Below are 27,118 nucleotides of genomic sequence, written 5' to 3' on the forward strand. Positions count from 1 at the left end.
AAATGTAATTACTTTCCCACAGACACACGTTTCTCCCTTCTACATCCAGCTGCAAGGATCGGCGCTGGTCGTCTAGAGGCTATAAAGGAATAGAAGAGTCAAACCTCTATGTCGTCTGGCTCAAACACCCGGCCATGTACCCCTCAGTATTTACTTGAAAACCTCTTGAGATGAGCAACTTGTATCCTCTGCCTTTAAACGTCAGTGGATTGGATTAGGAAAGTGTAAATCTGCTTGTATACTACAGTGTTGAATATGAGTTCACACTGTGCAACGAAAATAACGTGTTTAGAGGTTTTCCACTGCATTTCGCAGAACACTCTCATCCAAAGGCAGGGCCAAAGGAAGGTTCAGAGTCCCCGAGCATAAAAAGAAGATGGAGAAATCACGTCTGGTCGCGGGTAGGCATCTGAAAAAACTTCTTGGTGGGGTGGGCACCTGGAAAAACTTCTAGGTGGAGATGGCATCTGAGATAGGCCTCAAAGCACCGACACGGCTGTGGACACGGAAGAGTCCACTCCAGAGAGAAGGGAATCCCTTGCCCCATCGCCTGTTTACACCACCGGCCCGTGCTACCAGCCACATTTCGAGACGATCCCTACAAAATGCAGGCGTCCGACCCAGGAGGCACTTCCGCAGTTCGGTTAGTCAAGTCTGGATTCAGAGAGCGCACGAGGAGGCAACGACTCCCGCAGGTGGGCACACTCTCTTCGGGGCTCCGACTCCGCGAGACGCTCCCAGCCGCAGCAGGCTGCTCTGGCTTAGCGACTGCAGCGGCTGCCGCTTTCCCCACCAAATTCCAGCGCTCGGGAGCCGAGCTGCAGCCGAGACCTGGGTCCCGCCCCGGCCCCCTCCGGCCCGCGGTAGGGGTGGGGGGGTGACTGAAGGGAGGAGCCGGGGAGGAGCCGCGGCAGTGGCTGCCCCAGAGGCGGCAGGTGTGGATGGGCCCGAGGCGGGGGACCTTCCACTCCCGCCCGCCCCTCCCGGGGGCAGGGGGTGGAGGCCGGGGGCGGCCGCGGCGGGGCCTTCCCGGAGCAGCTCGGCGAGCCGCTTCAACCCGCTCACAACTTGAAACGCGGCGGGGGCCGCAGGTCCCACGTTAGGCGCCTGGAGGAGGAAGACGCGCCGCCCGCGCCGGGGCTGAGGGACCGCGCTGGGTCCTGGACGCGAGAGGTGAGGCGGCTGCCGGAGCGGGGCCGAAGCTGGGGGATGGGATGCGGCCCCTGCCCAAGCGCCGGGGCGAGGCCGGGCTGCGCCTCGGTCCTCCGACTGGGACCCGCAGGTGAGCGGGGCTGGGGCCGGTCCCGCGGCGCCCGAAGCCGGGCGGGGGCGCGTCCCTTGCGAGTTTGCGAAGAGGCTTTGGGGCTGGGCACCGGCCTGCTGCGCCTGGGTTCGAGGGCAGCCGGCGCCCGCGGGCACCCGAGCGAGGAGCTGCGGCCGGGTCGGGTGCATCCCGGGGCGCGCGCCGGCGGCACCGGCTCTGCGCACAACCGCCTCCTCCCCTTAACCAGATCGAGGATTGTTTCCGTGGCGCGGCGGCGGGCTTCGAAGTCACAGGTCCACGGAACTGCTCGTGTCCTGGAGTGTGTTGGGTGGGCGTGGGGGTGGAGAGCTTTCAGTTAGCGATGTTTGATTTGAGCCCACTTTACCCTATAACATACTGTCACTCCAAAACTTAATGCTGCTTTCCCCTCCTAGAGTGAAGAGAAGTTAGGGGTGTGTTTTAATGCCCATATTAGAAGAATTAGTTTGTTTTCGCCGTATACAGCTGGGAAAATGATACTCTGTAGAACACTGAGTTTTCCAACAATACTTCACCTAAATGAGCCTCAGATCTTACAGCGAAATAATGGCAGTCATGAAAAACACAAAAAAAGTGTGCATTTAGTACGGCTTTGGCAGGGAGAAGTCGAGGAAAACTGAGAAATGGCCCCTTTAAGCAGCTGCAGGACGATTTTTCTTCTGCACAGTGGTGCTGCGTCTAAGAAAGACAGCTCAGACCTACACGCGGGGGTCGGAGCGAAGCTAGCGCTACGCCGCTCACAGTGGACCTCTGGTTTCTGGGTTCCGGCCTGTCAGCTTTCTTCTTTCAAGTCTTGGCAGCTTGCAAGGGAAATTAGGAAAGTGACCCCATTTTTCTACTCTGGAGTTCATTACCTCTGCTTTAAAATATTTCTCTCATGGGCGGAAATTCAGACAATATATGTTTTACACTCTGTTTAACGAAATTCTGCTTGAATGCCTAAAAATTTGTTTTAAAACTGACCAGCAACTTTAGGTTTGTGTGTTGTCAAATTTCGTACTGGGCGGAGGGGTGCACTGACTTTATTTTTCAAGTCTACTAATTATTTTTGAGTGTCTGGGGAGGTTAATTCTTAAGTGAGGGCCCTCTTGATCTTAAGCAAAAAAGTTAAAATAATGGTGGTTTAATTTCATCCGAAAGAACTATCCCTGCCACCCCCACCTTTTCCCTCTTCTTACCTGTGACAGCCTCATGAAATTCGGACAGTTTCTTTAATCTTAGTATGTAAAAGCATCTTGAGATGAATTTTGGTGTCTAAAATGGAAAATTTTGACTTGTGTTTATCTTAATACAATTATCAGACTTAATGGAATGATCAACTTGTGGTGTTTATTTTTTATTTATACCATATGAGGACTTTATTGTGCATGTGGCTAATGTTTGCATATGTAAATTTGGGAGAAACTCCTAAAAAATACAGATTGATCTTCTGGGTGAAATTTTATAGTACTACTCAGTCTTGTAAATTCTGAAAAGCATATTGTCAGAGAGAAAACTCTTGACTAATAACAGGAGCTGTTGGCTTTTTTTTGAAATTTTAAATAGGTGATTAAAGGAGGTACAAAATGCTCTAGACTTGAGCATCATTTTGAAAAATGAAGGCTGTATTCTGCAATGTAAAAGCTAGATAACTATTCTAGAAATTACAAAAATGCTTGAGGAAAGTAAAATAAAAGGTAGCATAAAATTGTAATACTGTACTTTTAGAATTTTATGGAGTATGCAAAAAATCACAAATTCTCCAGAGAGTAGTATTAAACTGGATGAAGTGTAAGAATATTTCTGCATATCATTCTTTCTCATATTAAAAATATTTATCTTACTTTGCCTTAAAATTGAAGTTATAGTTAAATGTGGTTGGTAACTATTTGGGATAATTCAGAATGCTTTTATCCATTCACTTAACCACATATTATCTTCAGTAAAAATTTTAAGGTGTCTTTTGTTTGGGAGAGTAGCTAGCACTAAATTTTTCATATCGTTGCCAGTTTTTCTTCATTTCATGTATCTAGGTAACTTTACCATACAATTATTGTCGAGTTTCTTAACAAATTTAAACTGTAAAATTTCAATATATGCAATCAGGGATGAAATCTAGGTTTAAGAGAAAATACTTTTTGAAGACTTTTAGGATACATATAATAGTAATAGTTCTTTTCCAATACTTTGAAATAAAAAAATAAATTAACAAAATAATTGACAATTATATTTCAGCAGTTTCTCAGTGTATTTAAAGGACAAGTTTTCTAAGGAGTGATCTCCCAAGTGTTTTGATTCTTTCTTAATAGCAGCAAGGAAGTTTATAGCTATCAAAACCTGTATCTATAGAACGGGAAAAAATACTTTTGTTGAATCTAGAGTAGGTAAATCTTAAATAAAAAGCAGTGAAATTGTTCTTTGTATTGTAAAAGTATTTGCGCTGCAGGCATCTTTCCTATGTCCTCTTTTTTTGAAAATACATTTGAGTATATAGAAAGTGAATCAGTCATTTCAGTGTAGAATATGTATCCTAATGTGCTTGATTTGTTCGTGGATTTGAGGCTTTTTTTCTCCACATTTTATGTGAGGATGGAGTCCAGGAAGTTATTAAAATAATTTTGGGGAGTGTTGAGAAGAAGGAAAAAGCATCCAAGTGTGACTATGTGTTGGTTTGGAGCAGCGGAGAAGGGGGTGGAAGGTGGCGGTGGTGGATGTGTGGAAAACAGGAGTTTGGGACTAAATGTCCTTTATCCACATTAATCAGAATCCCTAGCAAGTTCTACTCTATCACGTAACTGACTTGTTAGCCAGTATGTAGTCACTGGGTATAGTAAAATACTATAGATACCAGAAAAAATAAATCTCTTTTGAAAATCCTTAATCATATTTTATCAAATATACAACATACTGTATTTTGTCTGTATGCCAGCTTCCAAGCTATTCAACACGTGGGGCCAACTTCTAAATTAAATGTGTTATAAAAAGTAAGTAACTGATTTCCATTTTAAGAGACTGCCCCTTTTGAGGAACTATTTTTCAACATCACAAATAGCACTAATCTTGTGAATGGTTATATTAATTACAAATTAAACATTTAGTCAAGGAGGAATGCAATTTTTATTGATCTTGAGGCCATATGTGTTAAGTAATTTGTGGCTCAGTTTCTTTTTCTGTATCTGTTTTGCCTCTGACAAAGGATCATGTACTGCGATACAAAAGACTATAATGAGACAGATAATAAAAACGAACTGATCATAGTTCTGCTGGATAAGCCTCTGTCTACATGAATTCCGAACCAGAACAGAAGTCTCTGACAGTATAATTCCCCACAGAAGTCTCTGACAGTATAATTCCCCTCAGCCCTCTTACAGTGATTCCTGTGAGTTAACAGTAGCAGAAAAGGGAGTAAATTGTCTCTGCCATTTGTAAAGCAGATTTCATGATCCACGGCAAGTCAAACCCACGAAATATTTTAGTCTTGTCCAATTCAGCTCCACTTCCTTGCCAGGGGCATAATAGCTGAAGTTAAAAGACTTATATCCAAATGGGAAAATTAGTGCCATTTGTGTATAGGCAGTAGCCTTATTCAGACTTCTTTCAACCTAATTGGAAAAAAGAAGGAAGAAAAAAAAATGATTTGATTACAAATCCTCAGGGTGGGTAACGTGTAGGAGACCATGGCTCAGGGATGCATTTAGGTTTTTTCCCTTACGTTGAATTATTTAGAGTTTTCATTGTAGTTCTCTGGTTTGATTTTTGTAGTTTAGTTCAGTAATTTGTAAGAGAAGGGAGTACAGTAAATTGGTAAATTTTTAAATACCCAAAATTGTACAGCATTGATCACGTAAAAATACTTCCACTACTTTTGACGTAAATCTGTATTGACTGTTGTATTTTCTTCTTTGTATCTTAAATCTAAGCTTTTTTCTTGGGAGTATTCCTGAGTCTGTGCAGGGTAGAAGAAAAGGAAAAGAACTGCTTCTGCAAACCACTGCCATCTGAAACCGACATTTTAAGTTATCGCCGTCAAAACTCAGGTGGACTTTGGCTGCATTAGTAAATTGGATATATATAATATAAGATAAAGGAATCAGTTCTGAAAAGTCTTCCTCGGAAACTTGTATGTGATTTTGTAACTGATCTAAATGTGATAATATAATGATCAATCAAGGCCAATGTTATTAGATGATTGAGGTGTAGATATTTTGGAGTACAGTGGTTGATTGAAGGCAAAGAGTTGATCCCCCAAGTCGAAGTTAGAGCTTATTAACTAAAATGACCCGAGATTTTTGAATTATAGTCATGTTCAAGTGGAAATTTAAGTCATCAAGTTATTATTAGATGACTCTGTGGGATTCTGTTAATCTTTTCCCTTTTTTAAACTTGACCTTTCGCCACCTATTTCAACTTAATTAGCTTAATTTTTAAAGACAGTCTCAAATAAGAAACAGTGAACTGAAACAATAAAAATATGAGCTTTGTGGTGAAATTTATATATAGTGAATGTAGCCTTTAAAACTAAGATTTAACTGGTTTTTGACTGGAGTGGATCTTCAAATAACTAACTCGTAATAAATTGTCATTTGAAATTTTCTTTATTTAATTCTGAGTCTTAAGGCAAAACCAATTTCCTTTTTATGCGTAAAAGTGGAACTAGCGTAATTTTTAAAACAAAACAAACAAGCAAACCACAGCCTACAGCCTAACTTTAATAGTTTTATAACAGTGTTGATGTTTGTCAGTATCCTAATAATCATAAGACTCTAGGTTGCTTTGTTAATTATTTTTGATTTTGAAATTGAGATTAAGGTGATTAAAAAATTAAATAAATAACATTAATTCACTTTTTGAATCAATATGTATGTGCAAATTAACTGATAGCCATTAAGAAACAGTAGTTTGAATTGTAATTCAAGGTAAAAAAAAATTACAGGTTAGTACCTGAGGTAATGTGGTAAGTAGGATTCTAATTGCTCCTAATAATTGAACAATTGGAACTTTATCATGAATTTTTAATCTCTGGAAACAGATTTCTAGTTTCATATGAAAAAGGAAAAATGTAATGAGTCATCTTAGTCTTATTAAGTATTGAATTGAATACCAAAGATATGTTATTTCAGCAATTTGTAGTTCTTACAACCAGAAGTGACTGAAAGCATTTTATAGGTAAGAGAAGATAACTATATATTTCTATATAGTACATATATATACGCATAGGAGTTTAAGGAAATATTTTTAAAAGACCAACTGGATTATTGTTCTGAAGAACTAAATTTGTAAATATAATTCTGTTTCTGGTGCTTAGATGTTTTCAAATGCTGGAGAAATGGTAATGAATCATAAGTAATGGCAGATAATCAAAACATTCTAAGGATTCAGTTTCCTTTTAAAATAAATTTATTTTGTAATTGGTCAAAGCTCATGTCCTAAAAAACTGTTCTTTTAAAAAAAATCCACTGTCAAAAAGAGAACAGTGAAAATGGAAAGCTAATTGCTTGTTAAGAACAATTAATAAAGGATTTACTCAGAAAGTAAATCATCCTTCTTAAGGTGGGGTTCATTATTCTAATCATAGATGGTAGAATTTGCAAAATAAAGCATAAATATATAAATGATTAAGATAGCTACCTACATATTTCAGAATAATAGGCAAATTAGTATATGGTGGCTAACCCTAAAAAGGAAGCTAAAAGCATAATTTACACTGGAAATATTAAAATATAAATGGAAAACATAATTCATTATTGCCTACTTTTATTTCAGAACTCAGTCCAAATTATTAACTAGAACTAACACAAGTTTCCCAAACCTGACAAGGTGTCAACTTGATGTAGATTTTTTCTTTCAAAAACAAATATTTTTTAAAAGTATGTGTCCAACTCTGCTAGTTGCCAAAACAATAATAATAATTATAGCTCGATCATTAATCGTTTTCTACGTGCCATGCTTTGTCCCACATGCTTTATATGTTTTACCTCAAATAATCATCACAGTAATCCTAAAATCTAGGCACCATGATTGTCCCATTTTATAGACAGGAAACTATGGCCTGGTGAGATTAAAGCATTGACCTGGAATCAGACAGCCAGAAAATGTTATTGTCAGAATTCAAACCTCAGTCTTTCCTATTCCCACATCACTGCCCTTGATTACTTTGCTAAACCTCCCCATAATTAAATGGAATTTTTGTGGAACTCTTTTAAAAATTGTTTTGGGAGCTATTTGTATATTTATGTGAATGTCCTCATTTATAGCACTTTTTCCTTTGATTTTTAGAACTAGTCTTTCATGTCTAAGTCTGGCAAAAGGCGTAGATAATATAAGTTGCAATGCTTATGATCAAAAGAAGTAGGTAGTGTCTTTTTAAAGTTACACACCTTATGTTTCAGATCCTGAAGATCATTCCACAAAAACCATATAGACATTTATCTTTTGAAGTCGTGGCCCTCGAGTTGTGATACAGAGCCTTTGGTGCACCCAGCCAATAACAGGTGTTCAATGACTGTCTCTTAAAACATGAATGAGGAATGAGGGAATGAATGAAAGGATAAGATTTGTGTTTATGTATATGTATGTTGAAGTGTATTGGTTAGTTTCCACTTATAGTATAACCTTGGAGAAGTTACTGGACTTTTCTTGAGCGTTGGTTTCCTCTTTTCTGAAATGGAAATAATATCTTTCTCAGTTCTTGTGGAAGTTAAATGCTAATTCCATTTTTTTTATTGTCACACTTAACATGGGTATGTAGTTCTGGAAAACCTGTTGGATAAGTAGGGGTTGAAGGAAATCTGTCAGAGCCAGCCATAACGAAAGCATGGGTGAGAAAGGAGTTCACATAACTGAATCCACCAGAGAAAGAGGAAAAGCCTAAGGGAGGAGGTGAAAATTGTGCTTTGCTGTTTCTGGAATGCGAGTATGAACCCAGGTGGAGTGCGGTAGAGAAAGGGATTGAGTTCCAGTGCAGACTTGCCTATGACTTTGGACAAGTCAGTTGAGCTGCCAGTGTGTAAACTGAGGACACATATCAGACAGCCTAAGAGTTTCTTAGAGCCACCTTGAGCCACCTTGAAGTTCTGCGTACTGAGTTCCAAGTGCCAGATGTCACTGTACCTCTTCTAGGGGATTTAACGGGAATTCCTGTGGGGAAGGGACTACCCCTTCATACACCACACACACACACACACACACACACACGCACGCACGCACGCACATTGGTATCTGGGTGATCTACTTGGACTGAAGCTTTCCTTCTCCTTTCCCCTCAGCCTCTCCCACTGCTCTTTATCCCAGATGGTGAGGGCGGACAAGAGTAGTTAGTTCGCTTTTATGTTGTAGAAATTAAAGCTAACTTTAAGCTGACCTGGACAATTGCCCAAGCCCCTTACAGTGTTAAGATTCTGCAGTGTCTAAAATTCAGAAGGGGGTACAGTAAAAGAGCAAAAACAGAGGGCTGAAGAGTAGATTGAGTTACTTTTCAGGGCTGAACAAAATACTTAAAAAGCAGAAAAACAAGAGGAGCTCCAATAGTAAAAATTGATATCAAAATAAGTTCAAAGGTCAAAGAAAAAATGTTAATGACAAAATTGGGAAAAATTAAATAGGAGAAGAAGGTAAAAAATGTATAAAACAAATTTCATAATGAAAGATGACTTTTTAAATGGTGAAACCAAAGAAAACTTGAGGTTGTTTTGTTAGACTTCCTCTTTTGAGGCCCACTGAAGCAGTTTTGGTTATATTTCTAGGAAGGCAAGGTTTTATGTACACAGAGAAAGAGAGGTTGAGAGGATGACATAAAACAACATCTGCGACGCCACCCAAAGCAACAAAATCTAAACATTTCGAGAGATTTTTTGATGAAAAAATTATTCTAAAGTAAAGACAGGATGCCATTCTTTCTTTTTGTCTCTAAAAATGGACAGGGACTACACAGATTGAAATTCACCTGAAATTTAAAATACTTAAAGAAATAACCAGAAACAGGCAAGTTTGCCATTAGAAACGTTGTCAGAAATCACTGGTATCATAAAAGCTAAAAAATAAAAACAATTTGGCAAGCATAAAAACAATCTCCAGAAATTAGAGCAAATGATTCTGTTTGAGCCAGTTTTTAGGACCCTGTAACATTCTAGACAATGACGCTACTTTGTGTACAGTCATGTTTGAGAGACAAAATGAAGAAATGAATGTTGCTTATCAGTTACCAGGGCCTGCCCAATCTAAGCAGTAGGTTGTCTATCTCGGCTATTGCCGGTGCAAGAGTCTTAACATACACCTTGGCTATTTCCCTCCTTAATCCTCCCGCAACTTTACGGATGTTGTGTGGGAGTAGGAGACTTAAAAGTCAGAAGCGTTCTGTTGAGTTCCAGTTCTGCTCTTAATTTCTGGCTGTGGGATTAAAGAGGTCTTTTAAATGCTCTCCATCATACTTTCCACATTTCTTATACAGGGCTAATGAACCTTTAAGACATCTAAATAAAGTGCTTCCTAATCTGGAGTCCATAGATCCCAAGGGAGTCCATGGATAGAATCCAAGGGCTTGTGAGCTTAGATGAAAATTAAAAAAGCATTTTTATTTTCATTAATCTCAAATTAAAATTTAATGTTTCTTTCAGTGATGAGAATAGTGGTCGTATTGCTCAGGTAATAGTGTCACACGGTAATCCAGGGCTTCTCCACCTTGGTACTATTGATATTTTGGTTATATAATTCATATAAAATTATATAACGGCCATGAGGGCTGTTTTCATGGCCGTGAGGCTGTTCTGTGCATAGTAGGATGTTTGCCAGCATCTCTGGCCTCTACCCAGTAGTACCAACCAAAAAATGTCACAGACATAGCCAGATGTCCCCAAAATTGCCCCTGGTTGAGAACCACTGTGTAAACTTGTGTCAGAAATATGCTTTCTTGAGTGACTTTTTACAGTGACTCATGGTCATGATTGGGCAAATTACAGATTGCAGGTTCTGTGACTGTACACTTGTGTGAAGGTGGATGTGAATTAAACTTGACCTGTGCTGTTCTCTTCTGTTCGTTTTCCTTATACTGTTTCTAGTGAGAGCCAAAAAGTCAAAATTGTTGATTCTTCTTGCCACTTCTTTCAACAGTTCGACTCCCTACCTCCATATTCATATATTGTTTCCATTTTATACTTTCTCTTGGACTAGATCCATGTAAACACACACACACAATCTTGTTTTTTCTTTGTGTAATAGAGGATTTAACACATCTGAATTACTCTCCGGTAAGAATTTATGCCTGAGCCAAGATTAGCAGCTGCCAAGAAAAACATAGCCGGCAGTGAATAACTCACTGAGATTTGGGGAAGAAAACGTAAGTTATGTGATGAAGTATATTACTAGGGTATCAAGTTTTATTTTTACAGTGTGATAACCTGCTAAATTTACACACTTCAAATGGGCTTGGAGGCTTCTGATCATTGTTTCCTTGTAATTTAATATGTCATTTCTAGGATCAGATGAGATACAATGAAAAGAGCTCTGAAATGCCTAGATTGAAATCCTGTCTCCACCAAACATTTACTAACTGTGTGACCTCACTTCTTTTTTTCTAAGGGTTTGTTTCTCCACCAGCAAAATGGGGCAATGATATGAAACTGATCATATCACTGAATAGATGGAGTTGAGAAAATAAATGCACCAATATCCAGCCCATGCCTTGGCATGCTAGCTTTCCTCATTCTTTCCAGGGCCAGTTTATCAAGGAAATCTACCATGGTTTTCAACTTCATAATTCTTTTTGGTAATTCTTTAAGTTTAAAACAATTGTCTTTGAAAGTAACAGAGATACCATCTAGAGTGCAGATAACTCTTATTACTAGGTGGGGTGTGGAGAGCAGGGAGGGCACATACAGTACTCAAAACCATTGAATCTTAAAAGCTTTTTATTTAAACAGCAAAGTAGCAAAGGGAGGGAGAGAAAGGAGACTCAAAGAGCCTTCAAAGGCCAAAACTTAGTGCTGATCTGATCAGTAGACATTTACAGATTCAACCTTTCCTTAAACATTTGAGTGCCTATCATGTGTAGGGCTCTGTGCAAGTACTAGGGATAAAAGGGGACAAAATGGCAAAATCAACTTCTCTTCAGTGACACTTTGTCCTGTCGGAACTGTTCTTTGTCCCACCTCCCATTGATATTTGCTGCCTAGAACACTAGTTTGGAAAGGGTTCTGAGACTTGGCTGGAATCCTCTGGAAAGAGTGCTGAGATAGAGGTGGAGAGGACGCAGCCTCTGATAGTCTGCTGGTACAGTGTTTCTCAAAGGGTGGGTCTGACCAATTAGTGTGTCATGATCACCAGCAGCATTATTTTAAAAATGAACTATAAGGAAATAGAGAAATATCAGAGTACATTGCAAATAGTCATAAGTATTGCCTTGTAAAACTTTTGTTTCAATTATATATGTATGTACGCATGTATGTGTATGTATATATAGTGTTCCAGGTCGGATATAAAATGCATTTCCTACAATGGATCTCAGAAAAAAATGTGATTCTAGTGGCTACATGAACTCCATATTCCATTTTCTCTGCATTCATACCTTTTGTGCTGTTCTGAAATTACACAGCATACTTGGTAGTTTAGGTCCTATTAATCCAAACACCGAACAACATATATTTTTACTAATCATTCTTCAGTACATGACATGTTTATCCTTTGAGCTGTTTTCATTAGAGCCTTCTTTAGGGTGGTTAATAATTTTATTTATAGTCAGTTCTGGTGAGAGGCAGTATAGCCTAGCAGTGAGAAACCTAAGCACTAGAGTGAGGATTGGTTTCCGATTTAGATCATGCTACTGCCACGTGTCATGTTTGGTGAGTGTGTCCACTGTCAGGAACTGCAAACACCATCTTACTCTTTGGCCCAGTATCCTTTGGTCCTATTTAGTTCCAAAAGTGAAAGAAATGGAACCTTGTGATAAAGATAAGAGAGGTGGCCATGAATGGGAAAAGAGTATTTCGAAATTCCAAGGTGAGAGGCTTAGGAACAATAGGATAAGAAGTAGGATAATAAGGAAGCCATACTTTGCCTCTGATCCAATACTGGTTTACAAGCAAAAAATGGTCACTTAGAAGTCACACAGCAATGCTTTGTAATGAGAGAAAACCCTTCGTGGTTTGCCCGGCTCCTAGGATAGAAATTAGATTTTTTAAACATGCTTTTAAGACGTGCTAAATTGAAAGTAACCTAGACTTTGGAAGAGGTTTGAATCCACATTCTGCCCTTTTGTATCCCTGTGGTGCTTGGCAGGTCACTTCATCACCTAGAACCTCATGAAAAATGGTAGTAATAGCACATTTCAAAGGATGATTGTCCAGTTGAACTGAGAGCTTGTGCGTAGTATGGCTAGCACACGATGGGTGGCCAAAAATATTAATTCTCTCTGACGTTCCACTAGAGGAAGTCAAATTTTTAAAAGCATAAACAGTTTCCACATGAACACATATGGAAATGTTATGGACAAAATCAGAGTTTAAGAACATAAAGCGAAGCTTTCTAGACTTGATCTTAGCCGAAAGGCCAAGAAGTGATGAAGCTTTCTAAATGGGCCGTCAATTGCAAAGTAATTCAGCCCCCCACACCCTGTGGTTCTGTGGCTTCACACATTGTGTTCCAGTGACAGAGGGAGAAGAGTTCTCAAAGTCTATCCGTTCCTACTTTCCTTGCATTTCACACCACAGACAAGATCAGAAAATGGCAACCAGGCACATTTAATGTAGATTTGCTCTTTCTTGGGGTTAAGAGGACTCAGAGAATATTTGGTTTTACCTCACTGCATTGGTTATACGAAGCAGTTAGACTTTCCAATCTAGTCTAACAGAGGTTCCATCCAAGCTTTCACATCCTAAGATTCTCTGCTTCTTCCTTCAAATGAGTGTGGCCTATAGTGTCTGTTAACTTTCCTTCTCGTTTGTTATCTTAAAACATGTTCGCTTCCCATTGGCTTGGGTGATAACAATACCCATGATGAGAATGTTAGCAAAAAATAGCTGTTCTGTCTCTGACTCATCTAATCCTCACCTTCTTATGGTGGCCATCAGAAGAGAGCCCTGGTCTGTATTTCTTGATAATTGTTGAAAGGAAGACTTCTTTTTCAAGAAGTAATCCACAAAGTGCCAATGATAAGCCGTACTTGTGTGTGAGCACAAGGCAGTGTTAGCTTTGTTAAAGTGGTACCTGTTCGGACATGCACTTTATAAAAGCTCTTAGAAAGATGCACCTCAATGAATTGGTTCTTGAAGAAGCAAGCATTTGACAGACACAAAAGGAAAAATACTATATAATCTTAGTGATATGAAATTATTAGAAGCAGCAAATTCATTGAGTAAAAAACTAGAATACAGGTTACCAGGGGCTGAGGTGGGAATTGGGAATGGGGAAATTAATGCTTAATTGGTACAGAGTTTCTGCTTCAAGTGATGGAAAAGTTGTGGTAATGGATGCTGGTAATGGTAGCACAACATTGTGAACGTAATTAACAGCACTGAGTTAGATATTTGAATGTGGTGAAAAGGGGACATTTTCGGTTGCATATATGCTATCACAATAAAATTAAAAAAAAAAAAAAAGACCGTAGAATTGTACAACACAAACAGTGAGCCTAATGTAAACTCTGGGTAGTATAATTATAATAATATTGTTTCATCAATTGTAATGAAAGTTCCACACTAATGCGAAGTGTTGATAATAAGGAAAACTGGAGAACTCCGTATCTTCTGCGTGACTTTTCTGTAAGTCTTCAACTTCCTTAATAAAAAAAAAAATTTAAGTGAGTGTTTAGCATTTTGATTCACAAGGAAGCATCAACCTAACGCTGACCTTGGTGGCTCTGATGGAATACGCCACACCACAATTCCTTTTATCTTTCCAAGAGTTTTCCGTCCTCTGTTCATGAATGACTTTAGTTTCTAGTTTCTGTTTTACTGTCTCCTTAGTGGATTGGCATTAATGTTTCCAACCTTTCACAACTTTGCTGAACTTTTTATATGAGAATTTTCTGCTTGATTAGTTAAGAGTTTAAAAGACATGGAAATACTGACTTTATGGGAAGGTTTTAAAACTGCCATCCTTCATATTATAGAACACTTCATCACCACAATTAAAATTCTAGGAGCTTTGAAGGAAATAGTGTTATTCCAGTAACACTGAAGATAGCTATTTTATCATTTTCTTGGACTTTAGGAATGTATTTATTAATGAAAATTTGAAGTGTTTTAAGTTGTTGAAATTTTTTTGAATTAGTTTAAATTTACATTTTAAGAGTTACTGATTCAGAAGTATGATCATTAAAACATGAAATTTTTACTAGCAACAAATAGCAGTTGTGTCTTTCCTGTCATACCAGAGACCTGAATTTGATTCCCAATGCCTGCCCATGCAAGAAAGAAAAAGAAAAAGAAAAAAATATAGCAATTATGAATATTAATTATGAATATTAAATAATAATTTCTTTTTAAAAATTTTGTTCACTTAGCTCTGTTCTACCCAATGCTATTAATATTATCTGTCTCAAATCTTTATAAACAATGCACTTTTCATTGAATTTTTGAATACTTATAATTTTAGGAATTGTCTGCTAGATATGAACAAAGGCTAATGTGCAAAAATAAAATTATTTGTAAAAATAAGAATTTAAAATATGGTTTACTTTAAAGCTTTCGATCATACTTTAAAATCTTTTATAAAGAAAAAGTTTGACAGTCATTATGAAAGAAAATTTAAACAGTTCAGTTTCTGCTTTTGCCAGTAGGCAATAATCAAATTATTACATTAGAAGGCTGTCAACCGAGTATAGTGAACCATATTCTCCAGAAGCCAGGCTTCAATATGGTTTTCTAGAAGCAGGAGTTCTTTGATGTACCCTATCTCAGCATTTCTTCTCGCTTTCTATGTAAGTGCCCCCAGTCCCACATGTACAAATATTCGCTTGAGAAATGTAAGAAATATGTGCCCTATGGAAGACCACACAATATGAAGTCTTAATAGCACAAACAGGCAATGGGGCGTGGGCATCTAGCCTCAGTTTATGGTTTCCTACAAAGAGATCACGAGGTTCTTCCAGATTCTTAGACTTAGATACTCACTATTGGATGCATTGTTTGTCTTTTGAGAGATCATCTTTTAAAGTCTTTTAAATTGTTAATAAATATATAATAGATCAAATTGTTAAAAATATATAATAGATCAAATATATAACAGATCAAATTTGATGATTTGACACAGAGAATAAGTGGGTTGATTTCCAATGCTTCAGCTGAGGCTGAATGGAAGGAGTCTTCATCCTTGTCTTATGGTTTTATGATTGTGGGAATTGCAGCCAAGATCACAGAGCCTCTGGAGTCAGAGTTGACTATTGTAAGTCCTAAGATTGAGTAGAGTACAATACTAGTGGTCAATTAGATTGTAGAGAAAGGGGTGTGGGATGTTTGAGGTTTTCTTTTTTTTCTACTTTTTCTAGAGTAATGCAAGTGTTCAAAAAAATGATCATGGTGATGAATGTACAACTATGTGATTGATGATACTATGAACACATGCTTGTATACTTATAGACTGTATGGTGTGAATATCTGTCAATAAAATTACATTAAAAAAAAGAGTCAGAGTTTGGACCAGAACTGTCTCTGGTCAGTTTCCATCTTTCTACTTTTTAAGGCAGTGCTTCCTTTACTTTCAGAATAGTGTTTTTACATGTGCTTAGAGCCTGAAGTTATGGAGAGCAAAATTTGGGATGAAAGGTGCATTTTGGGGGCTTGGTTTTGCATTTATTCAAAAGAAAATACAGACCACATGCTTTTAGCTGCACTGCCTCCTGACTTGGGAGATTTTGAAGTGTGAATTAAAACAATAAAGATGCACAAACATTATAATATAGTAGCTCCCTGTGATTTTATTTTTATTTTTAAAAATAATTACTGCACGTGACACATTTTATTTTCAGAATGCTTGATGAATATAAATTATTAAAAACTAAATTTAGAAAAATTCAGCCAGTTTGCTTTTTCATAGCGATAATCCCATTGAAGTCAGGTGGTATAAGATTGAGGGGACTTGAGCTACAATGGAAAAGTTAAAAGATTCTTAATAGGATGCCTGTGCTTCAAAGAATGGAGATCAAGTGCAGTAAAGTAACACACATCTATGAAAGTCATTTGGTTTATAGTGAAGAAAAACGGTATTTATGGTCATGGGTGAATAAATTCATCTGTAAATAAAAATCCTTCTCCCCACCCCCCCGCCTTAAAGATGAGGGAAATGGATTGGATTTCATTTGATTTCTGCATTATACAGGAGACTGTAGAGTGACACTTGACCTCATATCTACATTAAACATTTGTAGATTTTGGCCCATGTAAGCGTATTATTAAATAGTTATTTTCCCATACTTAATGTGAGAAGTAGCAATATTAATAAGCCCAGAATGAACTCATTTTAATAAAAATAAGTGGCCTAAAAGGGTTAGCATCAAGAAATTATTTTCTAAACAATGAATGCTAGTATTTATTAATAATTATAAATCCCACCAAGTCCAGAAGCTTTTACTTCAGAACACTGTGTAATTTTAAAATAATTAAATTCATATATTGAACTCAGAAAATTTTGCTTTCATTGAAGAGTTTACCTTTTAGGTTGATTATTTCCGTATGGCACACATTCTTTCCTGATTAAATTGTTCCTCAAATGTCTCACAATTATGCTGTGTCTCATCCCCGCTTGCCTTCTACACACACACATGAGCACAAACACACACACACACATGCTTTGAACAGTAGAAAGATAATATTTAATTCTCGTGGCAAAGAGGAAGTGCTCTGATGGCTAAATCCAAAAGCAAAGAACACCAGTAATTTGTCTTGAACCCCTCCATGTAATGAGAGCAGCTGTTTTAGTTTCTAAGCTGCTAAAACAAATATGATACAATGGGTTGGCTTAACAATGAAATCTATTAGCTCATGGTTGTGAGACAAGGAGAAGTCCAAAGTCAGTGTCAAAAAGATGATGCTTTCTCCCTGAAGACTTCGGCATTCTGGTGCTGACTGCTGGTGATCCTTGGGTCCTTGGCTTTTCTGTCATGTGGCAGATCTTTTCCTTCCTCTTCCAGGTTCCAAGTTCCTTTGACTTCCAGCTTTTTGCTTCTCCCATGGCTTTCTTCTGCTGCCCTCTTTATAAGTCCTCCTATATGAGGGTTAAGACCCATCCTTAATCATTTGGGTCACACCTTAACTTAAGTTTGCTCATCCAAAGGCCCTATTTATGTGGGATGAGTTAAGCTAAGAATGTGTGTTTTGTGGGATGAGTTAAGCTATGAATGTGTTATATATATATTATATATAAAAAATAATATATATTTTTTTATTGTGATCCATTTTAGAAAAGTAATATCTTAAAATGTTATAAAGCTGTATCAGTTTCATTGCAAAAATTTTGGAAATCACATACATTTATAAAGAAGACAATTAGAATAATTATTCCATTACTTATAATCATTATTAACATTTTATATATTTTCTCAGCCTTTTTCTCTGAAGATATATGTAAACATATATATCTAATAAAAATTGGGATTGTGCAGCATTTGCTATTTTATAACTGTTTAGTTTTGTTTTTTACCATAGTTTGTAATTATTTCCACATATCAGTAAATATTGTCTAAGTTATAATGTTTAATACTGTATTATATGCCATCATATTGGAGCTACTATAATTTATTACTGAAGTTGTAAGCTTTTTCTTTTTTTCTTTTTTGTCATTCTGCAATAAGCATCATTAGATACAGTATTGATTAACATTCAGCCAATTTAGCTGTACCGGTTGTTAAAGTACTGAAATATGTCCTTACTGGTGGTGAATAGTCATAATCATCCATCCCAGTCCCCTCCCTCCACCCTTACTCCTGGTCTCCGGATGATTTACTAGCTAAGGGTTGGTGCCCAGCACCACAGCAGGCCTCCGGGACATGGATGGCATCCCATTCTGGCTGGTCCCGATTGCGATGTATCTGCTCAAAATATTTAAGGAAACCTCTGAATCTTTGCATACATTTCTTACTATTACTTTAAAGACCTAAAAGTGAACATCTGTGGCCAAGAAATAAGTGTCAGCCAGGAGCCTCTCAGGAATCAGATAACTCACTCAAATAATGGTAACTCCTGAAGAGTTACTGGAACTATTTAAAAGGAAGAAGGGGAGAGTGTAGGGAACCCATGGGTTTAATGAGAACAGAACAGTTATCACCCAGGCATGAGGCATGAAGAGAGTGGTTTCTGAAACCTGAAAGAGCCACCCTGAGAGAGGGTCTGACTTTCGGTCAAGGCTCATAGCCAGCCTGTGGCAGCTCTGCAGGGAGAGCGCTGAAGGTATATACACGCCAGGTTCTGTTTCTTCCTTCCCTCAGATCTTCTGTCAGGGCTGCATCTTGCTGGCCCATCAGGAAGTGAAGTCAGAGTGGTAGGACATCTGCTTATGTAGTCCATTATAGGTCAGCCTTCCAGGGCAGAGAGCAGGGTGGAAAAGTATGGAGAGTTTATCTGGAAGGACAAACCCAAAAGTGAGGTGACACAAATTAAACCTCTTTATTCCATAATGAGAATTTGTCTCCAGAGCAGTGATGTTTTAGAATCTCAAATGTAGGCTGTAATCTACATGCGAATTGATTATTGTTACTTTGTAGATAATCCATATTAATTCATAAGGGAGTGCAGTCTGTTGTGATGGCAGAGGAAAAATCTCAGGGTTAAGAAATACAGAGAGAGGAAAAACTACTGAAGCTGTGGGAGCATCTTGGATGAAACTCCTGCCCACATAATTTCACCAGTGGGGACACGTGGGTTTTATAACCTTAAGAATCAGAAGAACCATCGTGATTATCTTAAGTTCTTTTCCATATAGGACCCATGAGCCAATACCTGGTATTCATGAGGTATTTCTAAATTATCTTAAAAGAGACTTTAGAGAAATCCATATCAGCTATTTTCAAACTATTTTTAGCCACAGGATCCTTTCTTGAAATGAAATTTCATGCAGAAGCCTGACACGTAAAACAGATGAAAATCGGCTTCTGTGATTGGGAACAGAAAGTCTTCCACCCTCCCTTCTCTTCCAGTTCTGTGCCCTAGGGGACTTAGATGTTCTGTGCGAAGTCACACTGCTTGGGTGATGAAGTTATACCCAGGACTCATGGTCTCAGGACTACTCATTCCATTTGCTGGTATCTGTAGATCTTGCCTTCTCCATTAGTTATTGTTCTAGTTTGCTAGCTGCTGGAATGCAATATACCAGAAACGGAATGGCTTTTAACAAGGGGAATTTAATGAGTTGCTAGTTTACAGTTCTAAGGCCGAGAAAATGTCCCAATTAAAACAAGTCTATAGAAATGTCCAATCAAAGGCATCCAGGGAAAAGATACCTTGATTCAAGAAGGCCGATGAAGTTCAGGGTTTCTCTCTCAAGTGAGATGGCACATGGCGAACACAGTCAGGGCTTCTCTCTCAGCTGGAAGGGCACATGGCGAATACAGCATCATCTGCTAGCTTTGTCTCCTGGCTTCCTATTTCATGAAGCTCCCCGGGAGGCATCTTCCTTCTTCATCTCCAAAGGTCGCTGACTGGTGGACTCTCTGCTTTGTAGTGTTGCTCTCTCTGAATCTCTCATTCTCTTTTTATAGGACTTCAGAAACTAATCAAGACCCACTCAAATGGGTGGAGACATGTCATCCCCTAATCCAGTTTAACAGCCATTCTTAACTAAATCACATCAACCAGGGAGATGATCTCATTACAGTTTCAAATATACAGTATTGAATAGGGATTAGTCTACCTTTATGAAATGGGACTTATATTAAAACATGGCTTTTCTTAGGGGACATGCTTCCTTTCAAACCAGCACAGTTATCAATTTATCATAGAGTCTTGCCCTCATTTTTCTCCACTCAACACTTTGGTTCTCAGCTTGTAAACAATAACAAAAATAACAAACTGGCCATAGTGTAACTGTCCTTCTTTGTCAAAGCCTTATAATGTGGTTCTCTACCACTTTATAATCTTATGCGGAGCTTTTATGAGAATACCGATGATTGGGTCCTACCTCTAGAGGTTCTGATTTATTCAGTGTGCTGTGCGGTCCTAGGCATCAGCAGATCTAGTGAGCAGCAAAGGCTGAGAACCCCTGTGCTGGGAGATGCCCAGCTAGCACAGGATTCCCAGAAAGGAGAGGGTTTCCTTAGACCCCTACCCCAGAGAGCAGCCTGTATTCTCGGTAGCACCATCTTCTCTTACTACCCATCATTGATTGTAAAATTTGAGGGAAATGAAAAGTAAGCTTTTCATCTGGAAGAATACTGGAGTCTGGTTTTGTGACGTGGAAATTGGGACTAAATTGCTCCTAATTATGTTGTCTTTAGGATACTCTATAACCAGAAATAAACTGAGTAGCAAAGCTAGTGAAAAGCAAACATTTGTGCTCACAAAATGTGACTGGAGATAGAGAGCTGTATTTACTGTAGATTCATTCATGCATATCCCATCATATACTTTAAGTGGTTATTTTATATTTTTGTACAAATTGAAAGCAAATATTGTTCTTAATATTTAAGCTTATTTAAAAACTGAGGTCAAAATATGAAATAGCTCAGTATATTATAGTAAGTTATAGAATAAACTTGTAGTAAGGTTTCTAAACATAATTTAAAGAGAATAATATTTCAAAAAATAAACATTTCTCCCTTAAAGTCAGTAAATATTGTGAAGATTTGAATGTAAAACCTTAAAATTTATTATATGAATTGGTATATTAAATAAAAGCATAAAAAGATATCTCTATAATTTGTCACCTAATGTTTTAAATGAATGAGCAATATGTTATATATTTATTGTTTTACATTTTCTTTTCACCCAAGTTATGAAACTTAGGCCTTTTTGTTTCTTTGCTGACCATCCCATTATATTTGAAAAGTGCCTTATCACTTATCTGCTTCTTCCATGTACAAATCCACCAGGAAATTTTATTTCAGACTGAAAAAATCATTGTCCTTACTGAAGTAGACATTTTGCAATATTGTAAATGATGGAGTTTGCATTCTCTGGATATCAAAGATGGTAGTACCAAAGCTGAAATTGCCTAGTTAGAACATTCTCCATTCCTTTCTCAGTATTTTTCCTTGCTAAAAGTCTAACACAGTTTATGTCTCCAGAAGAGAAAACTAATTATAAATTAATAAGAAAAAGTCTTCCTATATTTCTGTCTTAAAAGTTTAACATGTTTGTCTTAGAATGCCAAGTGTTAATTAAAGACATTAATGGTTGTCATCAGGAAATGAAATTATTTTGCTTCTTTGTTTTTTGCATTTCAGAGAGAGGACATTCTGAGGTTGACATCAGAAATTAAGACATAAGGCTTCCCATAAATGGTAATCCTTCTCCATATAAGCAGAAACATAATTAAGGATATGTAAATAGTTCTTCTCAAGCAGATTCAAAGTAACATACCTAGTCTTATGGAAAAAAAAAACATGAAAAAACCAAGGACAGTGCCTTCCTCACCATCTGGGGATCTAAGCACTCTTCTCTTGTGGTTCTATCAGAATACCAGATCCTGGTAGAATATTACTGTAAAATCTAGAGATGACAATTTGCCATGATATTGCTGTGGCCCAAGGAGCAGTTCCTTTACCACTTTTACCAAGAACTATTACTATTTGGGTTTGCTGAGATCTCTTGCCTGACATTACTCTTGGTTCTTTCGGTTTCCTTGTTCCCTCTCTGTCTCTTGAGTTTGAGATGCTTAAGGGCATTTAATGGGAAAACGATTTATATACTTTGAGCTATTTCCAGAAAACCTTGATTTGTTGAGAGAAAACATCTAAAAATGTACACATTTGGTCCCATTCTTGTTTAACATGTTTTGCTATTCACTCCATTTCTTGTTTAATATGTATCAATGTTTATCTTCTTTGGGTGTGGATACTAAAGAATTTTAACCCTAGATGGGACCTTGGAGATACATGTATGAAAGGATAGCACAAGTATAATAGCTGTAAAGGAAAAACATGACATTATTTTGTTTTAAAATAAAGCAGAACTCCTTTTCATGAACCTTTTTCTCAAAAAAAAAAAAAAACAGGCTGTATTGAGGATTTGGTTATGGACACATCAATTCTGCACATCCTCTATAAAGAGAATAAAATGGGAATTGTGATACTTACCTTGTAGAGGTTTTAGGGGGTTGGAAATAATATATATATATATATATATATATATATATATAACTAGCAGAGTGCCTGCAGAGTAGGGACAAATGACAGCTGTTGTTTTTGCTGAGTTTCCTTCATGTGATGTGACTGGCATCCTTCCTGAAGCCTCTTTCTGGACTCTAGCTCTTCTAGGGGCCTTGGTAATCTTTCAATCTATAAACCGTTTGGTCATCATTAGTGGCTCAGGGCATTGGATTTTAATTAGGACAGAAACCTTATGAAAGCATACTTGAGATTGGGCCCAGTTGGCTGATGTATCTTCATGAACAACACCAAAATTACCCACAAGGGAAATTTAAAAGAAAAATCTCCAGTAAATATAACCTAGCATTCCTTAGTCTGTTTCTTTGTTGAACTGTTATTTGTCATCACTGTCATCATCATCATCATTTATTTGATGTTAACATTTATTAATCATTCAACAAGCATGGAAAAGGATAAAACAGGCTGTATTGAAGATTTATTATTTGCCAGGTGTGGTAAACGTGTATGTACACTGTTTTGTTACTTCTCACATACATTGCCTCATTTCATTCTTACAACAACTCTGTGAGGTAGGTATTATTGTCCCAATTAGGTGGATAAAAAGACAAGACTCAGATAAATTAGTTGCTGTCACACAGTTCACACGTTTGTATAATGGTTGGGATGAGCATGTAACTTCCTGTCATGCGCCTCATACCTTTAATTACTGTGTTAAAGAATCTTATGGTACTTAAGAGGAATGGGGCTGGGCTTTGGCCCATTTTGGGTAGAGACTCTATATCTTCAACAGCCATATGATTTTCTTCTCCAATCAAAGGTTCATAGTTGACCCCCACATGGTTTAAATCCCCTTCCTAGGCCCACCTTCAAGGATAATCAGCTGTAAATCATCTTATTGGAGACACACTGGGCAGAGTAAAGATCCAGGTCATTGGATAGCTAGGAATTCCTGCCATGATATTGATTACACCTTCAAGGCAGCCACAAAACCACCTCCTTTTATTCTTCCCTCTCTTTATTTTACTTAAACTATCATTTGTAGATTGCATTGGTTGTGAAAATTCAGCTTTTTTATTCCTTCTACAAAAACAAAAAAACCCCAAGAAACTCACAAGTAGGTTGCAGACTGAAAAATACCAGGTAAGAGCTGATCTCTGTGATGAGAGAAACTTGGTGTGCTAGTTTGCAAGTATTGTATACCCCAGGAAACCCAGGACCTTTACTCCCGATTCAATATTGCTGGGTGGAAACCCTTTTGATTAGAAATCTCCACGGAGATGTGACACTCCCAGTTGTAGGTGTTGCTTTTGGTTAGATTATCTCCACAAAGGTGTGGTGTGCCCAATTATGGGTGTTGCCTTTTGGTTACATGGAGATGTGGCTCCACCCATTCAAGGTGGGTCTTGATTCATTTACTTGAGTCCTTCAAAGGGGCAAAAATTTTGAAGAAACCACAGATGCAGATGCTTAGAGAATAGTTGCTTCAGAGCTGACAGAGACACGGATGTTTGGGATGCTTGGAGTGCTGACAGGGAGAGCAGATGCCTAGACATGGCCAGAGCCCAGCAGACGTTGCCATGAGATCTAAGCAAGCCAGAACCCCAGAGTTGTGTCCCGGAGGAGCTAAGTGAAGGTCCACAGACACTTAGAGAGGAAACCACTGGCATCAGAAGCTTGAAGCAACAGAAGTGGTGACAGGGATCAGTAGACACCAGCCACTTGCCTACCCAGCTGATAGAGGTGTTCCAGACAGTATCAGTCTTTCTTTAATGAAGGTAACCTCTTGTTGGTGCCTTAATTTGGACATTTGGGCATTTTCCCAGTGTTAAAACGGTCAACTGGCAATTTATTAAATTCCTTTTTTAAAAGCCATTCCATTTCTGGTATATTGCTTTCCGGCAGCATTAACAAACTAATACACATGGGAAAGAGAAGAAAATTCATTTGGCATGAAGTAATCAGATTGCACTTGTTTGATGCACAACTTCAAGCCCCTGATTCATCAGGTAATTTAAGTTTATTAGCTCATTTAAGTTACATAAATTTACATATCTGTTTCTTCATACATTTTTATGCTATATATTTTATGCTATACCTGATTTGTTCACCTCTCAGTGGATGAAAGGTAGAAAGGTAAAGTTGTGCTCCTGGAAATGATCCTCTTCTGAAAATTCACAAAGATTTAGACATAAAAGAGTCAGTGTCATGGTGATGTTATTTCCACAGCATTCATGATCTCCACTTGGTTTTTCACCTTCCCTTTCTGCTACCTTAATTCTTTGTGGTTTCAGTACTTTAGTTTCATTGCTTGCTTTCTTTTCTGTTTCACACTCTCCTACAAAAGATTCAGATCCACCAGGTCAGAGCTAGACATATTCTCCCACAGTGGTTTGCATAACAAAGGACAGTGTTAGTACAGCTTCTCTAGTATGTGCTGACTACCATTTTCCCTTGAAAACCTGCTTGGCTGTGAATGAACATAGAAGCTTCTGAAGATCTTGAATTCCAGGAGTTGGCTGGATGTTGTACAGATAAACACATGCACACACACACAAACACATGCCCCATTCCTGATTCCAGATTTTTTTTCAGCTACTATGTCAATAACTATAGGTCATCAGTATTCACTAAGCATTACTAAGCTTATGTATTTGTCAAGTTCGTTGGTGGACCTAAGTATAGAAAGTGCAAGAAGATTTGGTCTTCTTGCACTTTCTATACTTAGAAAGTCCATGACTAGAAAGGGTTCATTGGCTATTTGGAGAGAGATATGCACAGTAGAAAGAGGGACTACATCAAGGAATATGGTAGGAGTGGGAAATAAAGGCAGAAAAGAGGGCACCACCTAAGCAGAGCCTAAAAGATGAATTCTGATTTGTCAGGTGGATCAAGAGGCATATTAGAGGGTGTTACAGACTTAGGGAGTAATACATGCAAAGAGCTAGAGGCTTGGCTTTCTAAGAGGGTGCCAGCAATATCAACATATGGGTGATGGAAGTATTTGGAGGCCCTTGATTTTTAGATTACTTAGGAGAGGTCCCTGCAATGTGTGCTTTATGTCTGACTTTACAGCTTATTGGTTCACAGGTAACCATCCAACCTGGTGATAAAAATGGTTTGCATTTCTATTTTTGTGATTAGGCAATACTTTGAAACTTATTGAAAAATAGGAAACTGGAATCATTTGTAGTTTTGCTATGAATCAAAAGGTGAATCATTTTTTGAGTTCAGAATGCTTCCTTTCGGTTGGGCCCCTTTGGAATAATGAAGCAGATTGACCATGTGGAGGAGTACTCAGGAGTTTGATAATGGAATGAGCAATGCAGAGTTGCACAGATATCTGACGTGCTAGGGGGATGATGAAGAGATGAATCTAGCCCCAAAGGAAGATTCCTTGTTGGTGAGTAGAAAGTAATGGTGGTAATGCTGGAAGTAGGGGCGTAGCTAGAGTGCAGACACTGGGGAAAGATATGATGTATTCTGACTCTAACATTTACTAGTAGTGTGATTGTGAAGTTATCTCTTATCCACTCTGAGGTTTAGTTTCCTCATCCATAAAATGGAAATAATTTTCCTCAACAATTCTTAGGTTTGGAGTTAAGATTTAATAAGAGAATAGATATAAATATAACATACTGTATCTTCACATTCCTTTTTATTCAGTGTTTGGAGGATCTAAAATGTGAAGGTAATGGGAAATTCAGCCATTATAAAGATTTTATTTTTTACTATATTCTGCATCACATCTGTAAAGGTGGTAGGTATCCAGTCACAGAAGGATGTATGTGCTTGTATTTAGAAAGCACCTTGTATTACTGGTGAGTCACTCAGCTCCTCCTGTGAATCATGATGGCCCCACATTCTCTAAATTTCCACGTACGAAAATATCACTTACCCACCATCAGTATACTTTTGGTCTCTTTCCCAGAGTGTTGATGGGTTTGCACTGATTTGTCCCTAGTCTCTCACCGCCCTTGTGCCATTAAGGCCAACAGCAAAGAGTTTTTAGCTGGCTGGCTGGAATTAGGGTACCAGTCCAAGGCCATGAAATTTAGAGAGATCAAAATGACTCACACTCAAATAAAGTACAACCCTGTTGCAGAATAAACATTGAATTAACTGATTTCATAAGTACAAACTTTTGATAAGGGCATGATTAAGGACTAAATCTTTAGTAAAAGATGTCAGTTATCAACCCAAGCCAGTCATTTTACAGTAACATAGACTTCAATAAGGTGGCTATTGCAATCTTCAAAAGAATAATTGGATAATGACCATAATTTAATGCTTTCAATAATTGCAATTGATTTAGTTCTAGGAATCTGGAGTTTAAGATGAGTGTAAGGGGGAAAATAAAGAATTCATATTCATATTCTGTGTATGGAATGTTCTAAAATTGAGTTCAATTTTTAAGTCTGGAAAACTTGTGAAGAAGGATTTATCTTTAGTCTCTCTAGAACTGATTTTGAATGTGGTATATACTTTTTTTTCTACAGGATTTAATTTCTTTTATAGGTTTAATATCATTCCAGAAATGTTCACAGTGAGTCTTTGTTTACCCTTTAACAAAGATTAAACGCAACCTTCCT

The 27,118-nt window shown here is 37.9% G+C and overlaps 1 long non-coding RNA gene across 7 annotated transcripts in view; it reads left to right on the forward strand.

Moving 5' to 3' along the window:
• The first annotated feature begins 206 nt into the window (after positions 1-206).
• The window catches only part of LOC143673484 (uncharacterized), a 112,780-nt gene continuing 85,868 nt past the window's right edge, over positions 207-27,118 (forward strand). For 6 of the 7 annotated variants that reach the window (XR_013170396.1, XR_013170395.1, XR_013170397.1 and 3 more), the window contains exons 1-2: positions 207-863; positions 1,092-1,173. This is a non-coding gene — a long non-coding RNA (uncharacterized LOC143673484). The remainder of the gene's footprint in view (positions 864-1,091; positions 1,174-27,118) is intronic. The other variant, XR_013170399.1, reaches the window with a different exon arrangement.

Source organism: Tamandua tetradactyla, chromosome 2, assembly GCF_023851605.1.
Source record: "Tamandua tetradactyla isolate mTamTet1 chromosome 2, mTamTet1.pri, whole genome shotgun sequence".
In the NCBI taxonomy this organism is placed as follows: domain Eukaryota; kingdom Metazoa; phylum Chordata; class Mammalia; order Pilosa; family Myrmecophagidae; genus Tamandua; species Tamandua tetradactyla.